Here is a 7592-nt window from a genome sequence, read left to right on the forward strand (position 1 = left end):
ATTTTGCTCACATGCACACTATTAAATGTGCCACTAACTTATAGAATCAAAGAATAAGGGAATGGTTGCAGCCCGTCGAGCCCATGCCAACTCTCAACAAGTCGCACTCCAATGTCATTTACCCACAGCTGTGCAATTTTTTTCATTCGGATACTTATCCAACTCCGTTTTGAAAGATAAGATTGCGTCTGACTCCACCGCCCTTTAGAGCAGTGTATTCCAGATTCTAACCACTTGCTGAGGAATGGCCACTCCTGTTCCCATGTATAAAGGCAGAGAAACACGGGATCAATTCCTGCCACACTCACAACCTTGCAAAATATCGCACCGTTATTCTATTCTCCTGACACAAGCTCCAGAAGTGTCGTCCAGCTGTTGAGGTTAAAGCTCTGGTTATGTTCCCAACAATGTTACTGCCACAGCGTTTCCGTAGTGTAGTGGTTATCACGTTCGCCTAACACGCGAAAGGTCCCCAGTTCGAAACCGGGCGGAAACATTATGCAACCGTGTTCAATTAATGATAAGATAAAATTAAATCATTCATATTAGTGGTTCAATATTAACAGAGTACAGTGTCTCACGATGCTGTTCCATTTGCTGATTTCTCTCTGCAGTTCTGTTCACACTCAAATTCTACACAGTGTCTCTCACTCCCTCCCGTTTGCAGCCCTGACGCTGGAGAAACCATATCTCAAAGCTGCACATTCCGTGCATTCAGGTCAGCTGTGAGAGATTATTAAAGGATCCTGCCACGCCACCACGCTTCACAACAGAAAATTAAAGCCACAAACAAACCCATCGACTAATCGCTCTTTCCCAGCTCCAGAGTGAGTGAGGGCGGGACAAGCACTAACTTCCGCTCCCACACTCTCCAATCAGCCGCTGCCGGCGGAAAGCGGAGAATGCAGCATCAAACAGCGGTTTACCGCTCTTCACTGGGCTGCAAAATGCCAGCGTTCGACAGAACGCTCCCCGTACACCGAACAGCAGCCTCATAAGATGCTTCATCTTAGCTTCCTGAGTTCGAGCCCCAGCTTGCACGAACACTTCTTCACTGGAAACACCATTAATTATCTGATTGCCACGTTTTGCATCATGAAAGTAATCCTAACCGATAATTATATAATCATAGAGGTTTACAGCATGGAAGGAGTCATTTAAGCCCATCGCATCTGCACCGGCCAACAAATGCCCAGTTTTAGTTGTGTACACCTGCACCTTATTGCATTTCATGTGCACATCTCAGAACTGGTTAAATGTGGTGAGGGTTTCTGCCTGCACCACACTTTCAGGCAGTGAGTTTGAGACCCCCACAAACATCTGCATGCAGAATGTTCACTTCAAATCCCCTTTAACCCTTACACTAATTACTTTTAAATTATGCAGCCTGGTTGTTGACCACTCCACTATGTGAAATAGACCCTTTTAATCAACAATATCTAGGCCCCTCCTATTTTTATACACCTCAATGCTGTCGCCCATCAGCCTCCTCTGTTCCAAGGAAAACAAACCCATCCTATCCAATCTGTCCTCATAGCAAATTTGCTCCACTCCCGGCAACATCTACGTAAATCTCCTCTGTACCCTCTCCAGCGTATTCACGTTTTTCCTTCAATGCGGTGACCAGAACTGCACGCAGTACTCCAGCTGTGGCCTAACCAGAATTTTATACAGTTCTAGCATAACCCACTTGCTGTTCTGTTCCTTGCTTCTGCCAATAAATGCAACCATTCCATATGACTTCTTAACCAACTTTTCCAACTGGCCAGCTTCCTTCAGGGATCTGTGGACAAGCAATCCCAGTTACCTTTGTTCCTCTACACTTCTCAATGTCATACCAGTTGATGTGTATTCCCTTTCCTTGTTAGTCCTCCACAAATGCGCGATCTCTCACATCTCTGGATTAAATTGAATTTGCCACTGCTCTACCCCCTTATCAGTTGATTGATATCTTCCTGGAGTCTCCAGCTTTCTTCTTCATTATCAACCACACTGCCTGTTTTAATAACACCTGAAAACTTCGTAATCATAACACCTATATTCAAGTTTAGATCATTGATAAATACCATAAAAAGCAATGGATCTGGCACTGAAAACTGTGGAACCCCACTGGAAACATCCTTCCAGTCACAAAAACACCCATCAAACATTACCCTTTGCTTCCTGCCTCTGAGCCCAATTTGGATCCAATTTGCCACTTCGCCCTGAATCACATGGGCTTTTAATTAGAAAATGCATAATCATTAAATGTTATCCTGCCTTCATGGGAAAACATCATTAATTGACTGATGATCTTCATTTGCACAACTAAAGAAATGTTAACTGAAGGAGAATCCTTAATTGAATAACTTATCTGTGCTCTGCACTTTACCTCTGAATCCATAAACCATTTTGGACACTGTGCTTTAGAAGTCTTCTTCACTGGAAACACCATTAATTATCTGATTGCCACGTTTTGCATCATGAAAGTAATCCTAACCGATAATTATATAATCATAGAGGTTTACAGCATGGAAGGAGTCATTTAAGCCCATCGTATCTGCACCGGCCAACAAATGCCAAGTTTTAGGTGTGTACCCCTGCACCTTATTGCATTTCATGTGCACGTCTAAGAACTTGTTAAATGTGGTGAGGGTTTCTGCCTGCTTCAAAATGTTCATTGCTGGTAACATGTACATGGGAAGTTGGAAACAGTGAGATAGACTATAGTGCAAGGGACTAATTATTGTGAAACAGCAAAGAAAATATACATTCTGGAAGAATACCATCCAAAAGAAGTGTGACCCTAACAGCCAAAAAGAAGATGAAGTGCTGAGTCCTTTTCAGCAAAAAATTCTTTTCCCAAACATTTCTCTGACCGAATCTTCACAAAACAAAAATGATGCTTTTAAAGTCATTAAACCCGAATTTTCGTGCACCCGAATCTTCTGAATCAGATGCCTCTCGTTGTGCCTACTGAATCCATGTCCCTTTCAATATTCTGCTGACATGCACACTATTAAATGTGCCACTAACTTATACAATCAAAGAATAAGGGAATGGTTGCAGCCCGTCGAGCCCATGCCAACTCTCAACAAGTCTCACTCCCCTGTCATTTACCCACAGCTGTGCAATTTTTTGCATTCGGATACTTATCCAACTCCGTTTTAAAAGATAAGATTGAGTCTGACTCCACCGCCCTTTAGAGCAGTGTATTCCAGATTCTAACCACTTGCTGAGGAATGGCCACTTCTGTTCCTATGTATAAAGGCAGAGAAACACGGGATCAATTCCTGCCACACTCACAACCTTGCTAAATGTAGCACCGTCATTCTGTTCTCGTGACACAAGCTCCAGAAGTGTAGTCCAGCTGTTGAGGTTAAAGCTCTGGTTATGTTCCCAACAATGTTACTGCCACAGCGTTTCCGTAGTGTAGTGGTTATCACGTTTGCCTCACACGCGAAAGGAAACCGGGCGGTAACATTATGCAAACGTGTTCAATTAATGATTAGATAAAATTAAATCATTCATATTAGTGGTTCAATATTAACAGAGTGCAGTGTCTCACGATGCTGTTCCATTTGCTGACTTCTCTCTACAGTTCTGTCCACACTAAAATTCAACACAGTGTCTCTCACTCCCTCCCGTTTCCAGCCCTGACGCTGGAGAAACCATATCTCAAAGCTGCACATTCCGTGCATTCAGGTCAGCTGTGAGAGATTATTAAAGGATCCTGCCACGCCACCACGCTTCACAACAGAAAATTGAAGCCACAAACAAACCCATCGACGAATCGCTCTTCCCCAGCTCCAGAGTGAGTGAGGGCGGGACAAGCCCTAACTTCCGCTCCCACACTCTCCAATAAGCCGCTGCCGGCGGAAAGCGGAGAATGCAGCATCAAACAGCGGTTTACCGCCCTTCACTGGGCTGCAAAATGCCACCGTTCGATGGAACGCTCCCCGTACACCGAACAGTAGCCTCATAAGATGCTTCATCTCAGCTTCCTGAGTTCGAGCCCCAGCTTGCACGAACACTTCTTCACTGGAAACACCATTAATTATCTGATTGCCACGTTTTGCATTATGAAAGTAATCCTAACCGATAATTATATAATCATAGAGGTTTACAGCATGGAAGGAGTCATTTAAGCCCATCGTATCTGCACCGGCCAACAAATGGCAAGTTTTAGGTGTGTCCCCCTGCACCTTATTGCATTTCATGTGCACGTCTAAGAACTTGTTAAATGTGGTGAGGGTTTCTGCCTGCTTCAAAATGTTCATTGCTGGTAACATGTACATGGGAAGTTGGAAACAGTGAGATAGACTGTAGTGCAAGGGACTGATTATTGTGAAACAGCAAAGAAAATATACATTCTGGAAGAATACCATCGAAAAGAAGTGTGACCCTAACAGCCAAAAAGAAGATGAAGTGCTGAGTTCTTTTCAGCAAAAAATTCTTTTCCCAAACATTTCTCTGACCGAATCTTCACAAAACAAAAATGATGCTTTTAAAGTCATTAAACCCGAATTTTCGTGCACCCGAATCTTCTGAATCAGATGCCTCTCGTTGTGCCTACTGAATCCATGTCCCTTTCAATATTCTGCTGGAATGCACACTATTAAATGTGCCACTAACTTATACAATCAAAGAATAAGGGAATGGTTGCAGCCCGTCGAGCCCATGCCAACTCTCAACAAGTCTCACTCCCCTGTCATTTACCCACAGCTGTGCAATTTTTTGCATTCGGATACTTATCCAACTCCGTTTTAAAAGATAAGATTGAGTCTGACTCCACCGCCCTTTAGAGCAGTGTATTCCAGATTCTAACCACTTGCTGAGGAATGGCCATTTCTGTTCCTATGAAAAAGGCAGAGAAACACGGGATCAATTCCTGCCACACTCACAACCTTGCTAAATATAGCACCGTCATTCTGTTCTCGTGACACAAGCTCCAGAAGTGTAGTCCAGCTGTTGAGGTTAAAGCTCTGGTTATGTTCCCAACAATGTTACTGCCACAGCGTTTCCGTAGTGTAGTGGTTATCACGTTCGCCTCACACGCGAAAGGAAACCGGGCGGTAACATTATGCAAACGTGTTCAATTAATGATTAGATAAAATTAAATCATTCATATTAGTGGTTCAATATTAACAGAGTGCAGTGTCTCACGATGCTGTTCCATTTGCTGACTTCTCTCTACAGTTCTGTCCACACTAAAATTCAACACAGTGTCTCTCACTCCCTCCCGTTTCCAGCCCTGACGCTGGAGAAACCATATCTCAAAGCTGCACATTCCGTGCATTCAGGTCAGCTGTGAGAGATTATTAAAGGATCCTGCCACGCCACCACGCTTCACAACAGAAAATTGAAGCCACAAACAAACCCATCGACGAATCGCTCTTCCCCAGCTCCAGAGTGAGTGAGGGCGGGACAAGCCCTAACTTCCGCTCCCACACTCTCCAATCAGCCGCTGCCGGCGGAAAGCGGAGAATGCAGCATCAAACAGCGGTTTACCGCCCTTCACTGGGCTGCAAAATGCCACCGTTCGATAGAACGCTCCCCGTACACCGAACAGTAGCCTCATAAGATGCTTCATCTCAGCTTCCTGAGTTCGAGCCCCAGCTTGCACGAACACTTCTTCACTGGAAACACCATTAATTATCTGATTGCCACGTTTTGCATTATGAAAGTAATCCTAACCGATAATTATATAATCATAGAGGTTTACAGCATGGAAGGAGTCATTTAAGCCCATCGTATCTGCACCGGCCAACAAATGCCAAGTTTTAGGTGTGTACCCCTGCACCTTATTGCATTTCATGTGCACGTCTAAGAACTTGTTAAATGTGGTGAGGGTTTCTGCCTGCTTCAAAATGTTCATTGCTGGTAACATGTACATGGGAAGTTGGAAACAGTGAGATAGACTGTAGTGCAAGGGACTGATTATTGTGAAACAACAAAGAAAATATACATTCTGGAAGAATACCATCGAAAAGAAGTGTGACCCTAACAGCCAAAAAGAAGATGAAGTGCTGAGTTCTTTTCAGCAAAAAATTCTTTTCCCAAACATTTCTCTGACCGAATCTTCACAAAACAAAAATGATGCTTTTAAAGTCATTAAACCCGAATTTTCGTGCACCCGAATCTTCTGAATCAGATGCCTCTCGTTGTGCCTACTGAATCCATGTCCCTTTCAATATTCTGCTGACATGCACATTATTAAATGTGCCACTAACGCATACAATCAAAGAATAAGGGAATGGTTGCAGCCCTTCGAGCCCATGCCAACTCTCAACAAGTCTCACTCCCCTGTCATTTACCCACAGCTGTGCAATTTTTTGCATTCGGATATTATCCAACTCCGTTTTAAAAGATAAGATTGAGTCTGACTCCACCGCCCTTTAGAGCAGTGTATTCCAGATTCTAACCACTTGCTGAGGAATGGCCACTCCTGTTCCTATGTATAAAGGCAGAGAAACACGTGATCAATTCCTGCCACACTCACAAACTTGCGAAATATCGCACCGTTATTCTATTCTCGTGACACAAGCTCCAGAAGTGTAGTCCAGCTGTTGAGGTTAAAGCTCTGGTTATGTTCCCAACAATGTTACTGCCGCAGCGTTTCCGTAGTGTAGTGGTTATCACGTTCGCCTCACACGCGAAAGGTCCCCGGTTCGAAACCGGGTGGAAACATTATGCAAACGTGTTCAATTAATGATTAGATAAAATTAAATCATTCATATTAGTGGTTCAATATTAACAGAGTGCAGTGTCTCACGATGCTGTTCCATTTGCTGATTTCTCTCTGCAGTTCTGTTCACACTCAAATTCTACACAGTATCTCTCACTCCCTCCCGTTTCCAGCCCTGACGCTGGAGAAACCATATCTCAAAGCTGCACATTCCGTGCATTCAGGTCAGCTGTGAGAGATTATTAAAGGATCCTGCCACGCCACCACGCTTCACACCAGAAAATTAAAGCCACAAACAAACCCATCGACTAATCGCTCTTCCCCAGCTCCAGAGTGAGTGAGGGCGGGACAAGCCCTAACTTCCGCTCCCACACTCTCCAATCAGCCGCTGCCGGCGGAAAGCGGAGAATGCAGCATCAAACAGCGGTTTACCGCCCTTCACTGGGCTGCAAAATGCCACCGTTCGAGACAACGCTACCCGTACACCGAACAGCAGCCTCATAAGATGCTTCATCTCAGCTACCTGAGTTCGAGCCCCAGCTTGCACGAACACTTCTTCACTGGAAACACCATTAATTATCTGATTGCCACGTTTTGCATCATGAAAGTAATCCTAACCGATAATTATATAATCATAGAGGTTTACAGCATGCAAGGAGTCATTTAAGCCCATCGTATCTGCACCGGCCAACAAATGTCCAGTTATAGGTGTGTCCCCCTGCACCTTATTGCATTTCATGTGCACATCTCAGAACTTGTTAAATGTGGTGAGGGTTTCTGCCTGCACCACACTTTCAGGCAGTGAGTTTGAGACCCCCACAAACATCTGCATGCAGCATGTTCACTTCAAATCCCCTTTAACCCTTACACTAATTACTTTTAAATTATGCAGCCTGGTTGCTGACCACTCCACTATGTGAAATAG

At 44.1% G+C, this 7592-nt stretch overlaps 2 non-coding genes across 2 annotated transcripts; both read left to right on the forward strand.

Moving 5' to 3' along the window:
* Positions 1–423: 423 nt before the first annotated feature.
* Positions 424–496, forward strand: trnav-aac (transfer RNA valine (anticodon AAC)). The gene has a single exon. It is a non-coding gene; the product is annotated as a tRNA-Val (tRNA).
* A 6100-nt stretch (positions 497–6596) lies between these two features.
* Positions 6597–6669, forward strand: trnav-cac (transfer RNA valine (anticodon CAC)). Its single transcript has one exon. It is a non-coding gene; the product is annotated as a tRNA-Val (tRNA).
* The last annotated feature ends 923 nt before the right edge of the window (positions 6670–7592 follow it).

This window comes from Pristiophorus japonicus, chromosome 3, assembly GCF_044704955.1.
Source record: "Pristiophorus japonicus isolate sPriJap1 chromosome 3, sPriJap1.hap1, whole genome shotgun sequence".
NCBI classification, from domain to species: domain Eukaryota; kingdom Metazoa; phylum Chordata; class Chondrichthyes; family Pristiophoridae; genus Pristiophorus; species Pristiophorus japonicus.